The 7,655-nt window shown below is 40.2% G+C and overlaps 1 pseudogene; it reads right to left on the bottom strand.

The window, feature by feature from the left end:
* Positions 1–1,032: 1,032 nt before the first annotated feature.
* LOC113335078 lies at positions 1,033–1,132 on the bottom strand (annotated as a pseudogene).
* Positions 1,133–7,655: the final 6,523 nt, after the last annotated feature.

The following is a 7,655-nucleotide window of genomic DNA, read 5'->3' as shown; positions in this document are numbered from 1 at the left end:
TTTTCTAGTAAAGGGCAAGGCCTGGCCATACAAGATAAGGGTTCGGATTTCATCACCGTTCTCTTCTTGCCCGCTTTAGGAACACGTAACCTACGCGAACCTAAGCCTAAAATTTTGACTAGAACGAGACCGATAGGGTAACGAGCTTAACAGGAAAGTCATTCGAAAAATATTGGTTACTCTTTTAAGCATACTTCGAAGTTCTTGACGGTTTCTGTAAGTTGAATGCGTGACTGCGCCGCCTTGTAATACCGGTGAGGCCTTGGGTATCAAAGCTCCACCGAGCTTCCCTCGCCTCTATTCAACTTACGTTAACTCGGATTGATTCCAGAGGGGTTTGCTTAAATTGTAACGAATTCCCGTTCGAAGGATTAGAAGCTGGTCTAGAAACAATCTAAGTGGAGCCATCATGCTTTTTGTTTGCTAGAAATCAATAGGTTTGATTTGGTTGAGTCGGCCTTGATCTGTGTTTGCTTACCCTTCCAATTTAGAAAATTCTATTGTATGCCTGAACGTAAAAGACGCACTAGGTAGATTTGTTAAAGAGAAACCTAGTAGTTCGAAGCGTCTCGATTACCTTAATCTAGAAAGTCCGGCTTTTGAAGAGTCTGTTTTTGAACGTTCTTTGACTGAGGAGAGAATCCATGTTGCTCTCGATAGCGCCAGAAATGGCAACTTTGAAAGCTTTGTTGAATCCAACTAGGACTACCCGTCCTTCGTGTATTAAGTTAGCTGAAACGGAGGCACCCTATGAACTGAAACCTGGGACCTTACAGATGCTCCCAATCTTTTTAGGGAAAGAAAATGAAAACCCTTATTACCATGTTAGGGATTTTGAGGAAATTTGTAGTACTCTAAGAATTAGAGGCTTAGATGATGATGCTTTGAAACTTAGGTTATTCCCATTTTCCCTGAAAGATAAGGCCAAGTCGTGGCTGTATAGTTTGGACTCCGAGTCAATTGAGACATATGAACAACTTACATCTGCCTTTTTCAATAAGTTTTTCCCTAGGCACAAAACATCGTCTATTAGGACGCAAATATGCACATTTTCACAACAAGAGGGAGAATCTTTATATAGGTATTTGGAAAGGTTCAATGATTTATTATCCCAGTGTCCTCATCATGGTTTAGAAAAGGTTAGGCTAGTTCAGATCCTTTATGAGGGTTTAGATTATTCCACAACGACCATGGTTGAGTCTCTATGCACTGGTGGATTTGAAAACCAAACTGTTGATGCGGCGATGGAATTTTTTAATGAAATCGCCGAAAAAACCCAGCAATGGGAAAATAGTAGGGCACCCCAGAAAACAATTCTTTTAAGTAGAGGAAACGTTAATAGGGTAGAAGGAGGCTATGAATCAGATGCCAAAATTGCTGCTATAGCAAAAAGGTTAGAAGCCTTAGAAGTGGGCCAGACTAGTGGTAGAGTGGAGCCTTTTTGGGAAGGCCAGAATATTGAAGAGCAGGCCAATGCTCTTTATAATAACACTAGATTTGATAACCGTCAAAAGATTGACCCATATTCAGAAACCTATAATCCTGGTTGGAGAAACCATCCGAACCTTTCGTGGTCTAAGGGCCAAAGTCAAGGTCAGTTTAGTAATTCTAATGCTCCCCCAGGTTTTGGCTATACTAAGAATCCTTCAGGACTAGCTCAGTTTCAGAATCAGTCAGATAAGAAAATCCTAAGTTTAGAGGAATCTCTCGCCTTGTTAACTCAGCAAACTGCAAAATTCCAGTTATCCGTAGAACAGAGTCTACAAGCTAGTAACAGGATAGGACAAGAAAATAGTCAGGCTATTTCCGAGTTAAAAACCCAGGTTGGTCTGATAAGTGATTCTTTGAGAGAAAAAGGTAAGTTTCCTAGTCAAACACAACCCAACCCTAGAGGAGTTCATGAATTAGGTGCAAAACCATCGAATCAATTGAATGTGTTAGAACCCTTAGAAGTGGTAGAGTTGTAGACAATAAGGTAACCATGCCCGATAGTGAACATACTGTAGTTCACCCCTCAGGATCTCACCTCTCAGGACCAGTAGCTGAAGAGACTGATAAAGTTTCTGATGATGTGAATTCGGTTCCTGAAAGGTCTGATTTTAGGCCTAGAGCCCCATTTCCTCAGCTATTAGTACCAACAAAGAAGGAATCGAACTTTAATGACATAGTGGAGGTTTTTAAGCAAGTTACCATAAACCTTCCCTTATTAGATGCAATTAGGCAAATTCCTGCTTATGCCAAGTTCCTTAAGGATATGTGTACGCGAAAGCGAAAACTTAGCGTCCATAAGAAAGCCTTTTTAGCTAGTCACGTAAGTTCAATCATTCAGAACACCACAACTCCAAAGTACAAAGACCCAGGTTCTCCTACCATTGCTTGCACAATAGGTAACTTCCGGGTAGAAAAAGCTTTACTTGACTTAGGAGCCAGTGTGAACTTACTGCCATTCCATGTATACTTACAAGGACTTGGTGAAATGAAACCTACTCAGATGACACTGCAGTTAGCTGATAGGTCTGTTAAAATCCCTCGAGGTGTTATCGAGGATGTTCTTATTGAGGTCGACAAGTTTATTTATCCAGTGGATTTCGTGGTCCTAGATACCCAACCTGTCCCTGACCCAGAGAACCAGATACCTGTGATTTTAGGTCGCCCATTTTTAGCTACGTCTAATGCGATCATTAACTGTCGAAATGGTGTGATGAGTTTATCTTTTAATATGACTATGGAGATGAACATTTTTAATGTCAGTAAGCAACCTCATGAGCTAGATGACACATGTGTTGAGGAGGTGAACATGATAGAAGCCTTAGTTCAGGAGTCATTACCAAACATCTTGTCTGAAGACCCATTAGAAAGTTGTCTATCCCATTTTGGTTTAGATTTTGACGACGATAGCACTATTGAACAGGTGAATGCTCTATTAGATTCTACCCCTGTGTTAGACACTGATAGATGGAAAGCTAGGTTCGAACCGTTACCAGTTTCTGAGACTACCCTAATTCCTTCTTTAGAAGAGCCCCCAAAGTTGGACCTTAAACCCTACCCGATACTCTAAAGTATGTGTTTTTAGGCCCATCTGAGACTTTACCTGTGATTGTAGCTTCCAATTTGGATAGTGATCAGGAAAGTAGGCTAGTAAATGTACTTCAAGACAATAAGGAAGCTTTAGGGTGGACTATAGCAGACATTAAGGGTATAAGTCCTACTGTGTGTATGCATCAGATTCATTTAGAGGAAGACTCCAAACCTTCTAGGGAGATGCAACGTCGACTGAACCCTAACATGAAAGAGGTAGTTCGAAAAGAGGTGCTTAAGTTGTTAGATGCGGGTATTATTTACCCAATTTCAGACAGTAAGTGGGTCAGCCCTGTTCAGGTCCTCCCCAAAATCAGGTATCACTGTAGTCCAGAATGATAATAATGAATTAATCCCAACCCGAGTGACCACGGGATGGCGTGTGTGTATTGACTATAGGAAATTGAACAAGGTCACAAGGAAGGATCACTTTCCCCTTCCTTTTATCGACCAAATGCTAGAGCGATTAGCTGGACATAGTCACTATTGCTTCTTAGATGGCTACTCCGGTTATAATCAGATCGTTATTGCCCCAGAAGACCAAGAGAAAACCACTTTTACCTGTCCCTTTGGTACCTTTGCGTATAGACGCATGCCTTTCGGGCTATGTAATGCCCCTGCAACTTTTCAGCGTTGTATGATGAGCATATTTTCTGATATGGTAGAACGGTTCTTAGAGGTCTTTATGGATGATTTTTCAGTGTTTGGTTCATCTTTCGATGAGTGCTTGCATCATTTGACATTAGTGTTGACTAGGTGTAAGGAAAAAAATTTAGTGCTTAATTGGGAAAATGTCATTTCATGGTTGAATCAGGAATTGTATTAGGGCACATCGTCTCTTCGAAGGGTATAGAGGTAGACAAAGCCAAAGTTGACCTTATTAAGACTTTACAGGTCCCAAAAACCGTAAACGATATTAGGTCATTCCTAGGGCATGCAGGTTTTTAATGTCGATTCATTAAGGATTTTAGCTTGATTTCTAGACCTCTTTACAATTTGCTTGCAAAAGATGTTAAGTTTGTCTTTGATGATGCTTGTTTAGAGGCTTTTGAGAAGCTTAAAACTTTACTCACTACTGCCCTGATATTCCAGGCACCTAACTGGATCCTACCCTTTGAGATTATGTGTGATTCTTCAGATTATGCTATAGGCGTCGTTTTAGAACAACGAGAAAACAAATTACTTCATGTGATTTATTATGCTAGCAAAACTCTGAATGATGCCCAAATGAACTACACAACTACCGAGAAGGAACTTTTAGCCATCGTTTTTGCCTTGGATAAGTTTAGATCATACCTATTAGGTTCTAAGATCATAATCTATATAGATCATGCTGCTTTGAAATACCTTTTATCTAAGAAAGATATCATGTTGTTTTCCCCAGACATTAGAGACAAAAAGGGTGCAGAAAATGTAGTAGCAGATCCCTTGTCTAGGCTAGTTGTTAGTTCCCCTAGTGATTCCCTTCCTATAAAGGATAGCTTTCTTGATGAACAATTTTTCTCTGTTTCCCAATCACCTTGGTATGCAAATATAGTGTTACTGGTCGAACCTCTCAACATTGGGGTAAGCAAGATCGTTCTAGGTTTTTAGCCGAGGTTAAGCATTTCTTTTTGGGACGATCCTTATCTGTTTAAGTATTGTCCGGACCAGATTATTAGGAGATGTGTATCTGAGAGTGGCCAGTCTAGTATTATCTCCTTTTGTCATGAACATGCATGTGGGGGTCATTTTAGTGCTAAGAAGACTGCTGTTAAGATTTTGCAGTGTGGATTTTACTGGCCTTCGTTGTTTAAAGATTCCCATAGTCATTGTGTTTCTTGTGAGCGTTGCCAGAAGTTAGGAACCATTTCCCGTAGAAATATGATGCCTTTGAACCCTATTTTAGTGATTGAGGTCTTTGATGTGTGGGGCATTGATTTTATGGGTCCATTTCCTATTTCGTTTGGTTATCTTTACATACTTGTCGCTGTAGACTATGTGTCTAAGTGGGTTGAGGCGGTTCCGTGTAAACGAATGACCACAGGGTCGTAGTCCAGTTTTTGAAAGAGAATATACTTACACGTTTTGGTACGCCGCGAGCTATAATTAGTGATGGAGGTTCACACTTTTGTAATAGACCGTTTTCTCTTTTAATGAAACAATACGGTATTACCCATAAAGTAGCAACCCCATATCACCCTCAGACTAGTGGTCAGGTAGAGGTTTCCAATAGGGAAATTAAACGTATTCTAGAGAAAACAGTTAATCCAAATAGGAAAGACTGGTCGTCGAGGCTTACTGATGCCTTATGGGCTTACCGTACTGCGTTTAAGACACCCATTGGAATGTCACCTTATCGTTTAGTGTTTGGCAAGGCATGTCACCTGCCTGTTGAGTTAGAGCATCGAGCCTATTGGGCTATTAAGAACTTAAACTTTTCACTTGACAAGGCAGGAGCTCAAAGAAAGCTCCAGCTCAATGAGTTGGACGAGATTCGTAGAGATGCATACGATAGTGCTAAGGAGTATAAGAACAAAATGAAACTTGTGCATGATAGGAATATTTTACGAAAGTCATTTTCTCCAGGTCAAAAAGTTCTTCTGTATGACACTCGTTTGCATCTATTCCCCGGGAAGTTGCGCTCTCGGTGGACCGGTCCTTTTGTGGTCCGTACTGTTTTTCCTCATGGCGCTGTTGAGATTGAGACACCAGATGGTAGTAGTTCTTCGAAGGTTAACGGTCAGCGATTGAAGCCCTTTTTAGAGCCTTTTCCTACAGGTGATGTTGAGGAGGTCCCTCTGGAGGACCCTGTTTACCTTGATTGACCATCGAGGCGATTTTGTATGTTGTATAATATTTTTGTAGGTTTTTGGTTACACTTCACCCAGGTACTATCTTTCCGACTTCTCTCTTTACTATTTCATCTCTGTACTTATATTTTGGTACTGTTCTTTGATTAGAAACATTGAGGACAATGTTAGATTTAAGTTTGGGGGTGGGGTAGAACTTTTTGTTACCTTTTCGTTGCAATAAATAAACTCCAGAGCCTAGAAATTTATCCCTATTAAGGCACTAACCAATCTAAGTGGATGGAAGCATTTTGGTTGTAGGAGTTGAGGAACCAATCTGACTAGATGGCAACATCTAAAGAGTCTATTCATAAAAGCACAGAGCTCAGGTGTTAGAAATAACATGATAGTTTCACCATATCTCGTTGAGTCCTTTTCACTTCTGTTTTTATTTTGTTTTGTTTTTAAACTATGTTTCTCTAAGTGATTAGGTGGGGCTCACGATTCAAGTTGTTACCAATGCTAGGGTGAATTAGAGTGATTGAGATACAAAAAAAAAAAGAGACCAGACCATCAGACCAACTGGAATAAATTCAATAAAGTCGACCACTGGAACCCTTGTATATGCCAGTTGTGTTGACCTAGAGTTAGGATTATCAATCACTGGTTCCCTTGTATATGCCAGTGTGTTGATATTAGTCAGACTAGTATCTCAGTCCATTAGGATAGGTTCATTTTGGCGGAGGCCTTCAGACAGATATGAGAAACACCGTTCACCTAGTAAACATCAAAACCATCTATGTTTTTCTATATCCATCTTCTTGATCTATCCATGTGATTAGTTTTGACTCCGGATATTGATGTCCATAGTGCGACTATCTGAGTAGAGCTCTGTCACTTCATATGAATTTTAGTATGCTTGAGTGCAAACTCGTGTACAACAATTGGAATTTCGCATCAGGGTACTTCCTCCTGTAGTCAATAAGTATGCCAACCAAGGAGATTCTTTAGTGCCTTCCAAGGTTCTGTGTAGATAGCTAGGGTCTGGAGTATGAAGGTTTTGTGGGTATACCTCTGGTAATCCCTCCGGAGACAACACTCCGCCACTAGGGACACCTAGGGGTTTAAAGGCTTATTGCATACGCTAAATGCAATCGACGATGCCTGCGACAGTGAGTTAGGATTTTATTTCTATTTTATTTTTGCTCGAGGACTAGCAAATAATAGGTTTGGGGGTATTTGATAGACACAATTTTGTGTCCGATTTGTCTCGATTCTATATATTGTTAGGGATCATTTTTGTACTTATTATGGTGTTTTATTTATTTGTAGGTATTTTTGGCTAATAAACATTTTTGGAAAAAATTGGCTCGAAAAATTGTCGGAAGCACCCGGAGGACATTTGCTATTCGGACTCTCACTTTGGATAAGGGGTAACCTAATTACTAAGGAGCATCCCATTTCCAGGCAGTTGCTAATCACATCCCTTCTATGGATAAGGGGCAACCATCTTCAACATTCAAAAACCGGGATTTTGGCGGGAAAAAAGTGCTATTAAAGAACAGTTTTGGCAATCGTGATTTGGAGGAGTTTGAGGTCGATTAAACCTACCATTTTCATAGGATAGACTCCTTATGGGTCTAGGAATCTGATATGGGTGTTTAAATCGATTAAACTGGGCTCAATCGACGGATTTTTCTCACAACAGAAAATATGGAAAGTCACGTGTGTGACCTGTTTTAGGGAATTTTAGAGAGATTAAAACGTTGTAAACCTTCCCAAAGATTTGTATCTATCTAAGGAAGA

Source organism: Papaver somniferum, unplaced genomic scaffold, assembly GCF_003573695.1.
Source record: "Papaver somniferum cultivar HN1 unplaced genomic scaffold, ASM357369v1 unplaced-scaffold_137, whole genome shotgun sequence".
Lineage (NCBI taxonomy): Eukaryota > Viridiplantae > Streptophyta > Magnoliopsida > Ranunculales > Papaveraceae > Papaver > Papaver somniferum.
This window is presented reverse-complemented; position numbering and strand designations above follow the sequence as displayed.